The sequence below is a fragment of the Heptranchias perlo genome, chromosome 19 (genome assembly GCF_035084215.1).
Source record: "Heptranchias perlo isolate sHepPer1 chromosome 19, sHepPer1.hap1, whole genome shotgun sequence".
Lineage (NCBI taxonomy): Eukaryota > Metazoa > Chordata > Chondrichthyes > Hexanchiformes > Hexanchidae > Heptranchias > Heptranchias perlo.
The window spans coordinates 20,501,430-20,522,596 of NC_090343.1; the positions used below are offsets into that span (position 1 = coordinate 20,501,430).

Below are 21,167 nucleotides of genomic sequence, written 5' to 3' on the forward strand. Positions count from 1 at the left end.
TAGTAGTGCGCAACCCTTATTCAGTGTTTTAACATAACTCATCAGTGTGTAAACATAGGGATGGGACCTGCATCTGTGTTTTACATGTGCGATGTCTGATTTCCATTCAGACTCCGTGCAGACAGTAGACTGTTATTTTCAGCAAATAACAGGTACCAGCTACCTTTAAGAGATTTCTAAGAAACATCCTCCCTATACGAGATTGAGCTGTCCTTGGTGGTGGAAAGTGCAAATTGCATTGATTCCACATGCAAGGCCTGGAATGGAACGCTGATTGCAGGTGAGTTCTCAGGTGGGCCGAAACTTGTGTCCTGCCTGCGCAGGGGTCGTTGAGCCCCGGGTAATAGCGCATCACGCTACCTGCGCCCAAAAAAGGCCCCTATCCAAGTTTTCTCCCATAGAGTTCTGTCTCACTGCAATCATCTAGTAATATGGTTGTTTTGAGCGAATTACAGATTTGGCAAAAGCTTTCATGTTTATCTCAGCCTAAGCAGCCCCTGGATACAGAAGTGTGATTAAAGACAGTGTGAAGCATAGACACAGTTGGTGAGCAAATGTTGGCACATTGCATACTTATTAACTGCTAAATGCTAGAGCAAGTATATCACCTGCTCCTTAAGTGACTGAATACCAGATTAAACAATCTGCTCTCCTTTCTCTCAAACAGCTTGACCCCATCCTCAGCTAATTGTCTTATAAGGAAAGGCAGTTTCCATTCTAACCCTAGTTAGTTCAAATCAATTATATTTCCCTATGCATATAATTAAAGTTGTAAATGAGAAACAGGAAATACCATAATTGTATTATTTGTAGAATCTGTCAAGACTTTCCCTTACCCCTTCTCCTGCCCCCAAGCCCCAGGGGGAGATGGTTATTTAATGGTGCCACTTATATGGGATCAGCAAGAGCCACCGCCAATGTCTTGCTCGAAGGAACTGCCTGGAACAGTGCCAGCAAGTGTCTCCTGTTCTGGCACTATACAAGCCATGGGAAATCCTCACTCCCATGAAATGTGTCATTTGGCAGCATTCTTGCCTCCTGGTTAAAAGGTATGAGTTCAAACTTAAGGACACAAGCTAGGCTGGCACTTCACTGCTGTATTAAGGGAGTGCTGTGTTGTCTAAGGTGTCATCTTTGGGATAAGATGCTAAGTCAAAACCATTTCTTCCTGTTAAGAATCTCACAGCACTGTTCAAAGATGAGGAGGGAGTTCTCCGGATGTTCTGGCCAATATTCATGCCTCAACTAACTCCATCAAAACACTTAACTGGTCAATCATCAAAAGAGGCACATTACAGGGATTTGCATATTTTAATTTTTACATGGAGTTCAAAAAAAAATCTGATTTATATATTTAAATTCTGATAAATTTTGCTAATTCATTTAGAGTCCTGTTTGGTTAGTCTATGATTGCTGATCCTTGGTATGTATTTATTCTGCATGGGCAGCATTCTGCCTTTAAATGTGTTCCACTTGCCCTCTACTGAAGAGTTACTGAACAAATCCTGACTCCATTTGCTTAAGCTGATCCTTCATGTATTTGAAGGTAGTCTTTTTAAAACTTATACTCTTACCTTGGTATTTCTGAATCTCAGCTCATGTTGAACTTGATCATTCTGTGAATGTTAACCTCCAAGAGTGCTACAACCTCCATTTCCTGCGTTTTGCCTGGGTCACATGTCGTTACCAGGTTGAGTTGTACACTACCTCTTGTGGCTTCCCTTACATATTTAGTCATGCATTATGTTTACCAACTGGTACTCTAAACCACTTGGGTATTCCTAATTTATATTTGGTTGATTGAAGTTCCCAAGAAAACTTTCCTATTTTCAAATATTCTAACCTCTTTGTAAAACAAACTGTCTTCCTTCTTATGCTGCAGACTACCAAGTCATCCATATCTCTGGCATTAGCTTCATCTTTTTTGCATTAAGGATGTCCAACCAAAGTAACTTTTTACCTCCCACAGGTTTATCTTTCTTTACTTCTCAGGTGGTTCTTAACATTTAGGATTGTCCTACCTCCTTCCAGTCTACTCTTTTTCTTTCCTAAATGCTCCATACCTTTGTACATTGTATTTATTACTGTTCTCTAGTATCAGCCAACTTTCCAATACTCTTACTACATTGTAGTTCCGCACTGTCACAACAGCCACTTGTCCTGCATCTTACTCCTAATACTTGCATTCATGTCTATACATCTTATCATAGATTTGCTATTTGGCCCTCGGTGTCTGCCTGCTCTTGATTCCTGGTTCCTGAATATCTCTCTCTCAGCTTTAGTGTTCTTGCCTGCCTGTTGTTTACCTTCCACTCTACAATAAGTCACATCTGGGATCCAATTATTTCCCTGCTTTCCTTCCCATCTGTCCAGTTTAAATGATTCTTGATAGCTACCTTAATACTTTTCTCTTGTCTCATTGTTTCTGCTTTGTTTAAGTGTAGCCTATCTCTTCAGTACCAGCCCATTTTTTACCCTGATAATATTTCCAATTACTTATGAGCGTAGCATCATTATTTTAACACCAGATTGCCAGCATTTAATTACATTCTTTTTTGGCAAGCTACCCTCTTTTATCTAACACTGAAAGTATACTAGGGAAAATTACTTTACATCCATTATTTTTGAGTTTTGAGCAGATCTTCACATATGTGACTTTTACAGCTCCTATACTTTCCTGTGTTGTTTATCTTTACATGAGCTAACACCATTAAGTCTCTTCCTGGCCCCATCAGTAGCTCGTCTAACCTTTTTTGAATGGACACTGCCCTAGCTCCAGGTGGACAGCTCACCATCATGTAGGTATGGTATAGTTCTTCTAACACACATGGCTTTCAGTCTACATCTTTGTCCCACTTAAGAATGGATCCAATTTTCTTTTGAACCAAATTATGCAGTCTGCTTCAATATAATGTTATAAGCTTGCTGTGGTACTGCGCTATATGGACCAAGAAAATTCCAGATTCGATCCTTGGTCTGTATTATGTTCTGCTAGGAGAAAAGCAAGCCACAGGTCAAATTTTTGATCACCGCTCAGTGATTCTGCTGGATAGTACATGTGTGGTCATAGGATGAGGAAAGAATCAGGCTTAACTATGATAACCCCTGCAGTTGTACAGCCTACTAATATTGAACAGTCTGGGCTGGCAGACAAAGATTGTTGAGATGCCAAAGGGCTGTACATGCCGGTTGAACTCTACATTGACATGAGTCACCACCTGCAGGGGAAGTAAGAATATTTTGCGGGTTGGGGGAGTGGAAAATAAGCCAGGACCAATCTCATCTGGTCAGTGGTGGTGTCCCATATTGTCCTATCTCAACCAGCAGGAAACAGGATGGAGTGTGTCAACGCGTGATCCCTTTTTAAAAAAAATAGGAAGGTCAAAATAAATAAATAAAACATGAATATACGATGAATCAGTTTTATTTTATTTAGCTGTAGTAAAATATACTGATGTGGTTACTTCCTGAATCCCAAACATTTTACTAGTGTGTGATTAGTCACACTGGAACTCAGCATTAAATGGGTAGTGCTGATTCATAAAGTAAACATGCCAGGAAATTCATGCTTAGTGTCAGTGTGATGTGTGACTTATACCCAGGCTCTTTAAAATTAAAAAATAAAGAAACAGAAGAAATGATAGAAATTGGCCTTTGTGATAAAAAAATATCATGAAGCTTTTAAAGTCTGGAAAAGTTACTTTATAATACCAGTTTATTCTTTGATTGTATCTCAAAGTCAAGACAGTTTACATTTCTGAATTTGATAAGAGAGGACATGGTGAATTGCATTTTCTCTGAATCATCAAATACTGAGCAAAGTCTGAATCATCATCATACTTAAGGCATGAGTCATTTCATTGATATACTGCAAAATGTAAACACTGTCAGGGTGAAAAAATGAATATGTTCTTGCTTTATTTTTAGTTTTACAAACAGAAAAAGTCCATTATTTTTATAGTCACTTCCAATTTATGTTCAACTACAATTTCTTTATCCTCATAACATATCATCTATTGTAGATCTTCAAAGCTGTTTTGCCCAAATACATAAATGTACCATAATGAAACAAATTCAAGGGGGATTAAATCAATTTTAAGGTGGATTGGGGAAGCTCATTGAGCAGTGAGAGGTAGCTTCATTAAAAATTTTAAAAACAATGAGTGCTTTTATTGTTTGCTTAGATAACAACTGGCTAAGAAAGCAGACAGCCCTTCCTTAAATTTTTTTTGACTTGAAATGTAGCAATGATAATGTGATCAGCACCCTGTGGATACAGTACTCGCAAATCCAAATATATAGAAAGTTAGGTTGTAAAATGATTCGTTCATTCAAATAAGATGAAAGCAGGTTCAGCAATGTTCAGGTTCAGCATGGTGACCAGTTTCCACACTGTTTCTTTCCTTGAATGTCACCCCTACCAACCAGTTCTGTGTTCTATGTCTGTAAGCCACAGTGGAGGTCCTTCACTCATAGAATCATAGAAAGGTTACAGCACGAAAGGAAGCTATTCGGCCCATTGAGTCCACGCTGGCTCTATGCAAGTGCAATCCAGTTAGTCCCACTCCCCCACCCTATCCCTGTAGCCCTGACCACATCTCTGTAATGTCATTGGCACTGATGGTCTTGGGTTTTCTGATATCTGTTTTGTGGATATGTCTCCATATCAGTTATTTTACTCTTGAAAGGAGTTAGTCATAGGCTGGAAGTTAGATTATCATTCAGTTAAGGACACCTCAGCAGCTTTGGATAACTGCACTGAGATGTTTCACATTGTGAAGCACGTTCTTAATAAAGCAATTTCTTCTACTGATGACATATGTTTGTAAAATTTCTTGAAGGTCTTTCTGGACCATCATTGATGAGGTACTAATAGACCAGGCATTATTTTTAAAAAGCAAAATACTGCAGTTAGATATTTTGGTTTATCTCTTGTCCTGATGAGTCCATACCTGAAACATCAACTTATTTGTTCTGTCCATAGATGCTGCCTGACCCGCTGTGTATTTCTATCACTTCACAATTTTTTTTTAAAGAAGTTTAAATTCTAACATCAGACTATTATGAATGCATTTAGTGAAGAATTTAGGATATAATAGCTCAGCAGTTAATCCACAATTCATTAAAATCATCATCTTAAAAAGCTGGTGAATTATGCCTATTTATATGTGTAATAGTGATTTTATTCATTACAAAGAATCGGTCTCAAAATAGCTGCGAGTCTCTTAGAGGTCGTGTAAATCTTCCTTCTTTTATGAACCCACGATAATCTGCCCTTGTATTGTGTTCATGGGGAATCAATGGGATATTTAAATGACTATCCGTTGGCTAAGTTTTTTAATTTAATGCTGCTGTGATACTGGGATGATAATGCCAAATTCATTGTGACAGTGTCATGAATTCAGCATGAAATTCCTACTTCAGAACAGCTGAAGTGCATTTTAATTCATCTGCTCTGTCTTCAGCCATCACCTTAGTTCTTGGCACAATTATTTATGATGAGACGTTAACCTTATTTCAGATGGTTCAAGTGAATGTAAAAGAATCCATGGCACTATTCGAAGAGGCTCAGGGAGTTAAAAACATAAGAAATAGGAGCAGGAGTAGGCCATACGGCCTCTCGAGCTTGCTCCGCCATTCAATAAGATCATGTCTGATTTTCTACCTCAACTCCACTTTCCTGCCCTACCCCCTTATCCCTTGATTCCCTTAGTGTCCAAAAATCTGTCGATCTCAATCTTGAATATACTCAATGACTGAGCATCCACAGCCTTCTGGGATAGAAAATTCCAAAGATTCACAACCCTCTGAGTGAAGAAATATTTCCTCATCTCAGTCCTAAATGGCTGACCTTTTATCTGGAGACAATGACCCCTAGTTGTGGACCCTCCAGCCAGGGGAAACAGCCTCTCAACATCTATAATGTCAAGCCCTCTTAGAATTTTATATGTTTCAATGAGATCAGCTCTCATTCTTCTAAACTCCAGAGAATATAGATCCATTCTACTCAATCTCTCCTCACAGGGCAATCCCCTCATGCCAGGAATCAATCTAGTGAACCTTAGTTACACTCCCTCTAAGGCAAGTATATCTCTCTGAATACCAACATTTCTTAGTGTCTCACCTTTTAAAAAATATTCTGCTTTTCTATTGTTGCTACCAAAGTTGAGAATTTCACATTTCCCCACGTTATATTGCATCTGCCACCTTCTCGCCCACTCACTTAATCTGTCAACATCCCGTCACAGCCTCTTTGCGTCCTCCTTACAGCTTACTTTCCCACCTAGCTTTGTATCGTCAGTAAACTTGGATACATTACACTCGGTCCCCTCATCTACGGCATTGATATAGATTGAAGCACTGATCCTTGCGGCATCCCATTAGTTACAACCTGCCAACCCGAAAATGACCCGTTTATTTCTACTCTGTTTTCCGTCCGTGAACCAATCCTCAATCCGTGCTAATATATTACCCTCAATCTCATAAGCCCTAATCCAGTGATCATAATTCCATTAGTTTTAAGATAGCTATGGAGAAGGATAGGTCTGGCCCAAAAGTTAAAATTCTAAATTGGGGAAAGGCCAATTTTGATGGTATTAGACAGGAACTTTCAGAAGTTGATTGGGAGAGTCTGTTGGCAGGCAAAGGGACGTCTGGTAAGTGGGAGGCTTTCAAAAGTGTGTTAACCAGGGTTCAGTGTAAGCACATTCCTTATAAAGTGAAGGGCAAGGCTGGTAGAAGTAGGGAACCTTGGATGACTCGGGAGATTGAGGCACTCGTCAAAAATAAGAAGGAGGCATATGACATGCATAGGCAGCTGGGATCAAGTGGATCCCTTGAAGAGTATAGAGATTGCCGGAGTAGAGTTAAGAGACAAATCAGGAGGGCAAAAAGGGGATATGAGATTGCTTTGGCAGATCAGGCAAAGGTGAATCCAAAGAGCTTCTACAAATACATAAAGGGCAAAAGGGTAACTAGGGAGAGAGTAGGGCCTCTTAAGGATCAACAAGGTCATCTATGTGCGGAACCACAAGAGATGGGTGAGATCCTGAATGAATATTTCACATCGGTATTTACGGTTGAGAAAGGCATGGATGTTAGGGAACTTGGGGAAATAAATAGTGATGTCTTGAGGAGTGTACATATTACAGAGAGGGAGGTGCTGGAAGTCTTAACGCGCATCAAGGTAGATAAATCTCCGGGACCTGATGAAATGTATCCCAGGACGTTATGGGAGGTTAGGGAGGAAATTGCGGGTCCCCTAGCAGAGATATTTGAATCATCCACCGCTACAGGTGAGGTGCCTGAAGATTGGAGGGTAGCAAATGTTGTGCCTTTGTTTAAGAAGGGCGGCAGAGAAAAGCCTGGGAACTACAGACCAGTGAGCCTGACATCTGTAGTGGGTAAGTTGTTAGAGGGTATTCTGAGGGACAGAATCTACAGGCATTTGGAGAGGCAGGGACTAATTAGGAACAGTCAGCATGGTTTTGTGAGAGGAAAATCATGTCTCACGAATTTGATTGAGTTTTTTGAAGGGGTAACCAAGAAGATAGATGAGGGCTGTGCAGTAGACGTGGTCTACATGGACTTCAGCAAAGCATTTGACAAGGTACCGCATGGTAGGTTGTTACATAAGGTTAAATCTCATGGGATCCAAGGTGAGGTAGCCAATTGGATACAAAATTGGCTTGACGACAGAAGACAGAGGGTGGTTGTCGAGGGTTGTTTTTCAAACTGGATGCCTGTGTCCAGCGGTGTGCCTCAGGGATCGGTGCTGGGTCCGCTGTTATTTGTTATTTATATTAATGATTTGGATGAGAATTTAGGAGGCATGGTTAGTAAGTTTGCAGATGACACCAAGATTGGTGGCATTGTGGACAGTGAAGAAGGTTATCTAGGATTGCAACGGGATCTTGATAAATTGGGCCAGTGGGCCGATGAATGGCAGATGGAGTTTAATTTAGATAAATGTGAGGTGATGCATTTTGGTAGATCGAATCGGGCCAGGACCTACTCCGTTAATGGTAGGGCGTTGGGGAGAGTTATAGAACAAAGAGATCTAGGAGTACAGATTCATAGCTCCTTGAAAGTGGAGTCACAGGTGGATAGGGTGGTGAAGAAGGCATTCAGCATGCTTGGTTTCATTGGTCAGAACATTGAATGCAGGAGTTGGGATGTCTTGTTGAAGTTGTACAGGGCATTGGTGAGGCCACACTTGGAGTACTGTGTACAGTTCTGGTCACCCTATTATAGAAAGGATATTATTAAACTAGAAAGAGTGCAGAAAAGATTTACTAGGATGCTACCGGGACTTGATGGTTTGACTTACTGGGACTTTATTCCCTGGAGAGTAGGAGGTTAAGGGGTGATCTTATAGAAGTCTATAAAATAATGAGGGGCATAGATAAGGTCGATAGTCAAAATCTTTTCCCAAAGGTAGGGGAGTCTATAACGAGGGGGCACAGATTTAAGGTGAGAGGGGAGAGATACAAAAGGATCCAGAGGGGCAATTTTTTCATTCAAAGGGTGGTGAGTGTCTGGAACGAGCTGCCAGAGGCAGTAGTAGAGGCGGGTACAATTTTGTCTTTTAAAAAGCATTTGGACAGTTACATGGGGAAGATGGGTATCGAGGGATATGGGCCAAGTGCAGGCAATTGGGACTAGCTTAGTGGTATAAACTGGGCGACATGGACATGTTGGGCCGAAGGGCCTGTTTCCATGTTGTAACTTCTATGATTCTATGATTCTATGATAACAAACAACCTCTTGTGTGGCACTTTATCAAATGCCTTTTGAAAATCCAAATATACTACATCCACTGATTCCTCCTGATCTACCCTGCTAGTTACACCCTCAAAAAACTCTAATAGATTTGTCAAACACTCTTTCCCTTTCATAAAACCATGTTGCCTCTGCCTAATTATATTATGATTTTCTAAGTGCCCTGTTACTACATTTAATAATAATAGATTCCAACATTTTCCAACTATTGATATCAGGCTAACTGGCCTACAGTTCCCTGTTTTCTCTCTTCCTCCTTTCTTGAATAGTGGGGTTACATTTGCTACCTTCTAATCCACGGGGACCGTTCTAGAATCGAGGGAATTCTGGAAAATCAAAACCAATGCGTCCACTATCTATTCAACCACCTCTTTTCAAACCGTAGGATGTAGGCCATCACGTCCAGAGGATTTGCCGGCTCATTATTAGTCTCATTATTTTTTCCAGTTCTTGTTCTTTCTCTTTGTTAATATTAATTACTTTAAGTTCCTCACTCTCATTAGACCCATGGTTCCCCACTATTTCCAGTATGTTTTTTGTGTCTTCTACTGTGAAGACAGATACAAAATATTTGTTTAACGTCTCTGCCATTTCCTCATTTCCCATTATAATTTCTCCTGTCTCTGCCTCTGCCTCTAAGGGGTCCATGTTTACTTTCGCTAATCTCTTCCTTTTTACATACTTGTAGAAGCTCTTACAATTTGTTTTTATAATTCTTGCTCGTTTACTCTCATGTTCTATTTTCTCCCTCTATCAATTTCTTGGTCATCCTTTGCTGATTTCTAAAACCCTCCCAATCCTCAGGCTTACTATTGTTGGCAATATTGAAAGCATCTTCTTTTAATCTAATACTATCCTTAACTTCTTTAGTTAGCCATGGTTGGATCACTTTCCTGTGGAATTTTTATTCCTCAAGGGAATGTATATTTGTTAAGAATTATGAATTATTTCTTTAAATGTTTGCCATTGCTTATCTACCGTCATATCTTTTAATCTAATTTCCCAATCTACCTTGGCCAACTTGCCCTTCATGCCTACGTAATTGGCTTTGTTTAAATTTAAGACCCTAGTTTCGGACATAGAATTTCATATCGAGTTTGAAAGTGATGTAACTATCATATTATGATCACTCTGCCCCAGAGGATTCTTAACTATAAGATTACTAATTAACCCTGTCTCATTACACAATACTAGACCCAAAATAGCCTGTTCCCTAGTGGTTCCTCGACATATTGTTCTAGCAAACTGTCTCAAATGCATTCCATGATCTCCTTCTCCACACTACTTTTGCCAATTTGGTTTGCTCAGTATATATGAAGATTAAAGTTCTCCACGATTATTGCATTACTCTTGTTACATGCTCCTCTAATTTCCTGATTTATACTCCGTCCAACACCATAACAACTGTTAGGGGGCCTATAAACTACCCCCACCAGTATTTTCTGCCCCTTATTATTTCTTAGCTCCACCCATTCTGATTATACATCCTGATTTTCTGAGCTAAGGTCCTTTCTTGCTCCTGCCTTTATCTCTCCTGATATCCTGGCCAACATTCTTCCCTGAAGCAATGCCATCAGAAATAGATTAACTGCTCATTCATCTCATTGCTGCCTGTGCAATCTTGCTGTATGCAAATTCGCTGCCATGTTTGCCTGCATAGGAAGAGCGATTGCACTTCAAAGTGATTTCATTGTATGTGAAGTGCTTTGGGATGTTTCTGTGAAATTATAAAGTATTATATAAATGCAAGTTTGATCGTTTGCAAGTCAGAGATGTTAAGAGTATCTGAATGCATCATGGGTACAAGTGTGTTCCCACTTTCTTGGATTTGAAGTGTGTGTGCAGGAATGTGTCATGTATATGCACAGTAGCACTCTAACTTTGGAGGAAAATAAAGCATGTTAATCACAGGAACAATAACTGCTAGTGTGAGTGAAACAGCATTGTTTAATGTGTTTCATTCATGCCAGGGCCCTTAACATAACACGGTGCATTAGTCATTCCTTTGTGAGTGAATCTACTATAAAACACATAACTTAAATTTAATAGTCACTGCAGAAAAATATAATGTTGCAAAATATACTGAGCATCTAATTTCTGTCTAATAAATTTAACAATCTTCCTTTGCAAACTGCTGGTAATGACACCACAAATGCCTTTAGGCAGCTTCTAGAAACTTTGTTTTTAACTCCTGTCGGTTGTCAATCAACCACAGAAAGCAGCAAGAAACCCTTTAAACAAAATTCAAATGAAGGATAATGGAAAACCCTGTGTGACAGGCAACTCCCTTTTTATAGCTTGTGAGGTGGAAGGTGTGTTTTCGTTTTTCCACCATGATAACCACAAGTCACTTGGAAAATGCATTTTACAAAATCATATGCTGAGTGTCCACATTAAACTAGTCTGCCGCTTCCAACCATAAGGCTATGGACAAAATTAGTACAGCTTACAAGCTTAATGTTGGAAGTTAAAATGTCCAAGTAAATAACAACAGACAGAAGGGAATGATTCAAAGCTGTAATGTAATCTTATGGTTCAAATAACATTTATAAACTGCTAGAGATTCGTTCTCATGGTTTACGATGCCATCTGATCATCTTGATTAGGTGACAGTCTTGTAATCATTCTCTGCTATCTATTATTCTATGAGTGTTTAGATATTTAATACTTTTTAAACCATATCCTATCTTTTACCCTATAATAAAGACATTCTTTTTCACACTATGAATACAGATATTTGAGAAGGATCCTATACAGCCTAATGGATAATTGTGTGAATTACAGGGTGGCAAGGGGTTCAGACCACATCATAACTGTATGAGTGCAGTTTATTATCTGAAGTCTAGAAAGTTCAGCAAGAGACATCATTATTGCATAGAGCTGCCGTAGCTAACAGGTTTAATGGGCTGAATGGCCTACTCCTGTTCCTGTATTACTCAGGCTGTGATTAATTTTCTTTACAAGTCTTAGTGTGGTGTTTCTGTCACCTTTGGCATTTCAAGGATAGCACACAATGTAGGACCTGAAAGAATATTGGATTTGTGATCTAGCACCTAAAGGTGTATTTAAACTGAATTGGGACCTGTCGTATAACCAGGTACATTGAATTACAGGGTAATTCACTACCTTGTATATAGATACCACATACTGTCAGTGAACAATTAGCCAAATTCTATCAGCCTGTATTACTCATGAGTAACACTGGCACAAGCATTTTATTTCAGTTGTTTGTTTGTAGTGCAGTATTGTGCCATTGAACATTCTGTTCATACTAAAAGTCTTGAACCTTCCTTTTTATTCATTCTCAGGATGTGGGATATCATTGGCAAGGCCAGCATTTATTACCCACCCCTAGTTACCCTGATACAACTGAGTGGCTTGCTAGGCTGCTTCAGAAGGCAGTTAAGAGTCAACTACTTTGTTGTGGGACTGGAGTCACATATAGGCCGGACCGAGTAAGGGCGGCAGGTTTCCTTCCTTAAAGGACGTTAGTGAACCAGTTGGGATTTTACGACAATCTGACAGCTTCATGGGCATGGTTTAAAAATTGAATTCAAATTATTAAACTGCCATTGTGGGATTTGAACTCTTGTTCTCTGCATTATCAGACCAGGCCCCTGGATTATTAGTCCAGTAACATAACCATTACACATATATTGCACAGGCACATCACACTTCAAAGTTTGAAAAAAAAAATATTTAAGCAAAAAAGAAAGCCAGTTATTTCCTACAATTTTTTTCTGATCTTACCTGGCCCCTCTCTAAGGTTGAGGGCTAGAGATTTACAAATAGCTACAGCTTGTCTCTAATACACCACAATGTGTCTATTTAATGTGTGTGTGTGTGTGTGTGTGTGTGTGTGTGTGTGTTGCCCAAAAGCAGTGCTGGAAAATACATCGAAGAAAGACACAGTCAAAGCACAATCTCTTTATAATGTATTAATCTTGCATGGCCTTATCTTTCTATCAGTCTTAACTTGACATATCAGCTTTCAGTAGAATTATAGGTAACAAACCATAAAATGCTGGGTGGTACTAAATTACAACATTGTAATAAAATCTTTCAATCCGAATCAAACTGGTCTCTTTTTCCATGTACACTTAAAAATGAATGTCACCGTCAGTACCATTTCTAAAACTAAAATGCTTACAAAGTGTTGTGATTAGTTAGGAGCCTTCCTTCTATCTTATTGATTTTTGCTTCAGTAAGTACTGATTATATGAGTGGGGGCAACTGTCTTAGAGGAGTTAGTGAGCCAGCTGTGGATGCTTATTTAAGACAAGTAGACACAGGAAGATTTCATGATTTAACTCTCCTGACCATCGTGCCTGAATTTTCAATAGGTGTTTGACCATGAGGAGTTCTTCTCTGGGAGTACTACATTATAAAATCTCAATTATTAGCACAGGATAACTCGGTGCTGATACTGATCCTGGTCGTATCAGGTAAATTATCATCTTGTGATGATGTCATTAACACTCACTGTTTAAACAAAAAACAACGGCTGCCCCATGGGGTCGGTCACTGTAAGTCATACTGGTTTATAACTATGGGAGCATTATACTATAGAACATGCAATGTATTATTCTGTTGCTAAGGTGGAGCTGTGTTTAAGCGGTTTAATTCCTTTAGGGCCATAAAATGTCTAATTGCTGTAAATAAACACAAGCCTGAGATTGGTTGTAGTTCAGTTGCTGTTGTTGAGGAAAGTTTACAGATTGCCAATTTCTGGTTCCGGGTCAACCTGTAAACTTCCCTCAACATCAGTTAGCCTGTTATTGATCTCTGGAGGAGATTATTATTTTTTAAAAAAATAGTTTTGAACCTTGTAAATATGAAATATCATGTACACTCAACTTCTATGCGTAATATATAAAATAGATATTCAAAAGCACCAGCAGGCAGAAAGACAAAAAAAAGTTGGTAATCTTTGAGGAACATGGTCTGCAACATACTGGGGTGCCGACATGCATTGCCATAGAAGGAGGATTTTTTTATTTCCCTAATCTGCAGAGTTTTGTATTGCAGTGTGTTGCTTTGGAAAGGTTTCTGGGTGTGTTTCTTCGGTATCTTCTGACAAAGCTGAGGGGAAAATTGCAGAGAGAATTGTAGATGGGCTACTTTTGCATGCTTACTGGTTGCTGACTAAAGCATGGGAGCATGTTGCCTACCTAGCCTCTGAGACACGCGAGGGCTACGTATACTGACAAAAAGATGGAGAGATTTCATAGCATCAAAAAAGGGGGCACAGGTAGGGTAGTGGTAGCTCAATCCTTAAAGTATCAAGACATTTAAATACTTTCTGATTCTACAATGAATATTTCCTTGAATGGAGAGTGTTGCCCACTCCACGTTGTTCATGTTGGAATTTTTAAGAATCTTATACCAAATTTTCCAGTTCTTGATTGGAATTTGAAATCTGAGCACAACTTGCACTTATGTTGCAAATTTGATGAAGAAAACTGCAACTGCGTTAATTTCACCACCATTGTGGGAAATTTACAGTCCTGCAGAGTGGGATAAGACATTGACATTCCAGATAATTGATTTAAGACTCCATTATTTGCACGTCATTGACACTTCAATCTAGGTAAATCACAAGTAGCCAGCTAGCTGTGGAAGCTGCAGCTTGACCTTTCATTGGAACTTCTTGGAATAATTTTAATATTCACTGCACACCTCTGACAATGCAATGAGGGTAAAATGTGAGTAAAAATAATTTTTTGGAAAAACTGTTCTGCATATGACATTCAGGACTTGAAATTAACTGCTTCAAATGTCAGACTTCAAATGTTAGAATATGTTAGATGTTTAAGGGGATATGGAAACAGGGCAGGCACATAGGATTAGGACTGCTGCTTGTGTGGAGAATAAACACCACCATGAACTGTTTGGGCCAGACAGCCTATTGTAATTTCTGTGTAATTCTTTGCATAAAATATTGAATTAAAAGTACATTAAATCAGTGCTGAATTGATCAGAAATACATTTTTAATTTACATATACAAACAAAAGTTCAATGTCATCTCTTTTTTAAATGTTGAAAATCCAACCTACATAACTGCATACTTTGACTACTTAGTCACCTGATTGACTTGTCAATCAGAATTTATTATCTAAAATTTAGTTTGTTTAAAAAAAAGCTTAAAAAAATTCATCAAATATCCATGGCAAAAACAATAATATTTTGAGCATTTCCTATTTGTATCCTTCTGCTATAGCTACACTTCAACTGCTAATACTTTTGATGTGGAGATGCCGGTGATGGACTGGGGTTGACAATTGTAAACAATTTTACAACACCAAGTTATAGTCCAGCAATTTTATTTTAAATTCACAAGCTTTCGGAGGTAGCCTCCGAAAGCTTGTGAATTTAAAATAAAATTGCTGGACTATAACTTGGTGTTGTAAAATTGTTTACAATTGCTAATACTTTTAATAGTGAAAGTGCACTCTTCCATTGATGATACAAACATAAAATAGTGATTGAATTACGTGTTGCCATGTGCAAACAATGCAGACATTAGGTTTGATGATGCACTGTATGAAGAGTGAACTAGATTTTACAAGACAAAACAGAGGGTTCAAATGGCAAAACTCAGCTAGTTGATTAATATCATGTAAACCTTGATGTGCATTATTTCCTTGATACACACTGCACCCATGTTATTTTATATAATTATTTTATAGAGCTGGAATTCATGAACAGTTTTATATTTTTACCCGTTTCATAAACTGAAAATCAAACCATTCTCTGATCACTGCACCTATGCTGACTACTTTTACTGAACCCTCTATTAATAGATTCTTCACGACATTGAAATAATACTATAGTTCACTGTTGAAAATATATATATATTTAACATTATAAAAATTGGTACACGTAATGCATTTCCTCTGTCACACTTTAAATTTGACTGTCAACTTTGTTTCTTTATACTTTTCTTTGAAGTGTGACATAAAGAAACTCTCCAGGAACACACAATACCAGGATGTTTGTAGTCTCTTAATTGACATGTGATGTTCACTGAACATGAAGTAAACTTTTATACCTTTAAAGGGACATGTAGCAACACTTTCCATGTTATAATGCTTCTGACCTTAAATGTTTGACTTACCATGAGCAGCGTCACAAGATGTATAAGTATATTAATAAAAACAATGGGATAGGGCATGCTTCATGTCTCTTACACTTCTTGATTGGCAGATTTTCTTTTTAGGAGAGTTCGGCCAATCAAAAAAAAATCCCTCAAACTTAATCTCAAGCCAAATCAAAAATAATTTAAAAAAAAATTCTTTTGCACACCAAAATTTACGTAATTTTATATGTAAGTACATGATCAAACTTACATATAAAATTAATTTTGTGTCTTTGAATGCCTTCATTAAGGTTTTTAACTTGGAAACCTCGGTCTGTCTCAAAAGCCTGGGTTTGAAGTTGACATTTTTCCCAGAGATATCACTTGTCAGTTTAAAGGAGTTACCAATTCCAACTGTGCCTGCAGTTCCCAGGATGCCACATTTTATAAATAGTGGTGTAGAGTACAAGAGCAGAGGTAATAATTTTATACAAGGCAAATCAATGATGAGGGGGGTCATCAATTTAAAATTGTCATGAAGTGAATGAGGACAGGCCAAGAGCTATTTCTTTACACAGCGTTGTTTAAAGTAGGAAATGCTTTGCCACAGGGAATAGTTGAGATGGAGACCATTGCATCTTTTGAAGGAAGACAAACATTTGAAACGACGGAAGATGGGGAGAAAGCAAAACAGTGCGATTAATTTTGGATTATGGGATTGATATGTCGAATGTCCTCCCTCTGCTGTAAACTTCTATAGTTCAGTAAGAATCTACTAATTAAAGAAAGAAGGCAAACCAACCAAATATCTCAAAATCCTTCTGGAAAATTTTGCATCCTCTTTTTTTTCCTCATATGGTTGGTTGACTACTCAAGTTTAAAAAAACACAATTTATATCACGACCAAAGTTTAAAAAAAAATTTCAGCTCACATATAAAATTGCCCAACTTCGTTGGAAATACGTCTATTACTTTTTGTCCCCTGAGATTTAATCTTTCTTAAGGGCCTAGGACCCGAGTATCTTGTTCATCCCCTAACTGTCATATGTTGTGCCTAACATATCGCATCCTGTTCCCGACCACTGACCTGCCCAGACAAAGATGATCCCGGTGTGTTTTTCACATGTCGTGGCCACTTCTGACTTGAGTCGTGCATTCCCAACCTATTCCGGGTCCTAGTGTAGCCAATTTTCAACTTTGTCATTTTTTAGTATGATCTAGAGCTTATATTGTATTTAATGACTGGGAGATTGGGAATGGGGCGAAGGGGTGCAGCAAAATAGAGCGATTGGATCGAAGCCAGGCAGACATGCAAAGGGTGGTTCTAGCAGCAATTCTCGGTCTGCCTACCCACATTGCTATGGAATACCTGGTTTCTTCCTTCAGTGCTTAAAGAGCCTGGATGCCCCTCCACAGTGCTGTCATATCCTTTTTCTCCCATGTCTACCAGACATTTGTAGACCGTTACATTTTCTCTCTGACATCAAGCAGTTGCAATTACCCAAATTTGCCTCTTTAGACATCATCCCCACAGGTTGTACTTGAGCAATGGCCTTAAAGGGTTAGGCCAGGTTAACTGCTAAACAGCACAACTGAACTCCAGACCAGACTGTCCGTAAACAATACCATGAGAGCTAGTTTATTATAAGTCTACAGATGGTTTATAGCAAACAAACTACATTGACTTTAAGAACAATATAGATGTAGTAGTATAACTCATTTTAAATGTTGAGATTTTTAACATTCCTCTCATTCTGGTCGAGCTCTAAAATTAGGACGTGTATACTATTATGTGTATGCATAAATGCTTTATTAAAATTGCAACACACTTTCCATACTTTAGGTGAATATTGTTGTAGAATATAATTGGCAAGTGTTTCCTTAGATTATGCATTGTTTATGTGATTAGCAGCAGTAGGTTATAGCAGGTTATAGGTTATATCATTTTCTCCGGGTATCCCAAAGTGCTTAACAACCAATGAATTATTTTTGAAGCATAGCCATTATTGTTATATTAGCTGCATTGTGGGGTTCAGTATTCTGCCCCTGCACAAAATGGCCATGATATCTTAGCTAGTATACATGCACAAAGTAAAGACATCATTATCTTGGGTCTTGACAGCATTACAGAGAAATTAGCTGTGTGTAGCTCATGATTTCATGACTTACATAGCGATTTCACAACCAAAATGCATTGCTGCCAACAGAACAGAGCAGGAATACCAGCAGCACGTGGAAAAAGTCAGTAAAAATACTGGCCTAGAGTTTCCGCTAGTTGTATCTGTGCGATCCGGCCGAACCAGTGCAAAAGAACGTGGAAACTCAAGCGTTAAGGTATGTCAAGCGTAAATCGAGTTTCTGCAATCTTTAACGCTGGTTTAGAAATCATTGCGCCTGAAGTCGGCCCTGCCCACAAAACTGGCCATACCCCAAGATCGAAATAACGAGGATGACAAGTTTCCACCATTTGTGGCCGTTCAAGGTGGGTTTTCAAATTGAGCTCGTTTTCTTAGGCACGCAGGCACTAGTATGCCCATTTTAAAAGTTTTTACATTTTAAAAAATATATAATTTATTAAGAAACTGAAGCGTGTACATCGATGAAACTAGTAAATGGTTCAGTATAGTTTTTCAGGTCATATTCAGTGATTTAAAATCAGGTTACTCACAGGTGGAGGACGAGACACTCTTATTAAAAATAATTATTTTTTGTGATAAACCCATTTTCAGTTGTATTAATAAAACTGCACCAGGTTACCACTTAAATACATCAATGAATATTTTTTAATGCAAAGAAGAAAAAACCATTACATTCTATTACTCTGACCGATTGTGCTGGTTCGTAGAAGATTTTATTTTTGTGATTATGCAAATACACTTTAGTGGAAACTTGAACTGTAACCTAACCAGTGCAATTTCAAGCACAATTTGCTGATTGCGCCCAAAGTGGAAACCCTACCCCAATAAATCTTCTGGGCTACCTGTTTCTTAAACAAAATAAAATCCAGCAAGTTTATCTTGATGTTTCCACCAGCTGCTTGAGATGTGTGTCACAAGAGCCAGCGACTGAAGATCAATAATAGTAGCTTTATACTTCCCTCAAGAGAACGAAGAGTGAACCTTTTCAGGTTTGCGGAGAATTTGGAGAGCCAGTTTACACTGGCTCTTCCCAAACTTCCTTCCTGGTTTTGAAATCGGTTTGAAGTCTTTTGACGTTCTGGCATCAAGACATCACTATGTTTTAGAGATACTCCCTGCAGTTATGTCTACTTTTGAACTCAAACTGCAGAAGATCCTATTTCCACCTTGGAGATTAAACTCCCAGAAGCTGTGAATCCCAAGCCAACATTCTAGTGTGATCCATTGTCCAGTCACTCATGAAAATCCATGTTTCCACACTTCAATGTTGCAGCAGTTTTCAAATGTGAAACTGCAACTACAGGTGTATTTACATCTAGTGCAGATGCTATATGTTTTTCAATTTGATCTCATACTTCAGTGTTCACTCAGGTGGGCGTACAGGAATCTTCCCTCTGGTAGAATTATTTTTACAATTGGAAAATAAACTGTCCTCAATAATACTGAAAAAGTGGTTGAGAGAGGCAGTTCTAAAGAGATGCTCTTCTGCTTAAGATTGCAGCTGGCTGATTGCCTTGCAGGAAGCTTGGTTCTCTTTTTGTAGCACATCCAAAACGGCTCTGGAATTGAAACTCAGTAAAGAAATAAATATCTATTTTCACTGTTTTCCTGTCAGCAAAGCACATTGAACAAGCTGCCACAAGCTATTTAAATCGAGAGCAAGACAGCTACTTTTGTGAAGCGTGGAACGAAAAAAAAACTCTTCACAAAGCTTTTGCTGAGCTGCAGAAATTGTTTTCTGTGAATTTGCAAAATGTTTTCAGAACTCAAACCATTTGGAAGCAAATAGCAGAAATTGTATTTCAACAGGGCACCAAAGTAGGAACCTGAACTTCATTTAATGAGGTCAGTATAGCTGACACTTGAACTTGAGTAATTGCAGTACAATTTTAAACAATACATCAATAGTTCCTTAAAGGTGCAGTATTTACTATTACCTGAGGGAAGTATAAAGCTACTATTATTGATCTTCAGCTGCTGGCTCTTGTGATACACATCTCAAGGTCAGAGGCTGGGTATTTTGCGGTGAGTGACTCACCTTCTGACTCCCCAAAGCCTTTCCACCATCTACAAGGCAAAGTCAGGAGTGTGATGGAATACTCTCCACTTGCCTGGATGAGTGCAGCTCCAACAACACTCAAGAAGCTCGACACCATCCAAGACAAAGCAGCCCGCTTGATTGGCACCCCATCCACCACCCTAAACATTCACTCCCTTCACCACCGGCACACAGTGGCTGCAGTGTGTACCATCCATAGAATGCACTGCAGCAACTCGCCAAGGCTTCTTCGACAGCACTTCCCAAACCCGCGACTTTTACCACCTGGAAGGTCAAGGGCAGCAGGCACATGGGAACAACACCACCTGCACGTTCCCCTCCAAGTCACACACCATCCCGACTTGGAAATATATCACCATTCCTTCATCGTCGTTGGGTCAAAATCCTGGAACTCCCTACCTAACAACACCGTTCTGCAGTGGTTCAAGAAGGCAGCTCACCACCACCTTCTCAAGGGCAATTAGGGATGGGCAATAAATGCTGGCCCTGCCAGTGATGCCCACATCCCACGAACGAATAAAAAGAAAAATTACCTTTTATAGAGAATGGAAATCCGTCTCCCAATTGTGTTCCTCCAACAACCTAAACCACCAAAAACTGATCACTTATCTCATTTACAGTTTGTGGGACTCTGCTGTGTGAAAAATTAGCTATTGCGTTTGCCCACATAACAACTGTGTCTGCATTTCCAATGTCATTCATTGGTTGTAAAGCACTTTATGACATACAGAGGACATGATATGATGCACAATATAAATTCAGGTTCTTTTTTAAGTTATCATTTAAGTGCAGTTTTGAGAGTGCTGCATTGTCGGAAGAGGCATTAAACAGAGGACCTGTTTAATGGTACAGTTGGATGTTATAGATCCCATGGGACTAATCATAGAGTAGAGTTTTCTTGGTGCTTTGGCCAACGCTAATCCCTTGGCCAACACCACCAAAACAAATTAGCTGGCCATTCATCATTTGGTGTCTGCGGGACCTTGCTGTGCGCAAATTGGCTGCCACATTTGTTTATGTAACAATAGTAATTGCACTGCAAAAGTAATTTGTATGACATGCTTTAAAATGTCTCACAGAGCTGTGATATGGTGCTATATAAATGCAAGT

The 21,167-nt window shown here is 38.9% G+C and overlaps 1 protein-coding gene across 2 annotated transcripts in view; it reads left to right on the forward strand.

Moving 5' to 3' along the window:
- Positions 1-21,167, forward strand: part of plagl2 (pleiomorphic adenoma gene-like 2) — a 122,439-nt gene that overhangs the window by 41,656 nt on the left and 59,616 nt on the right. The window lies entirely within an intron of this gene.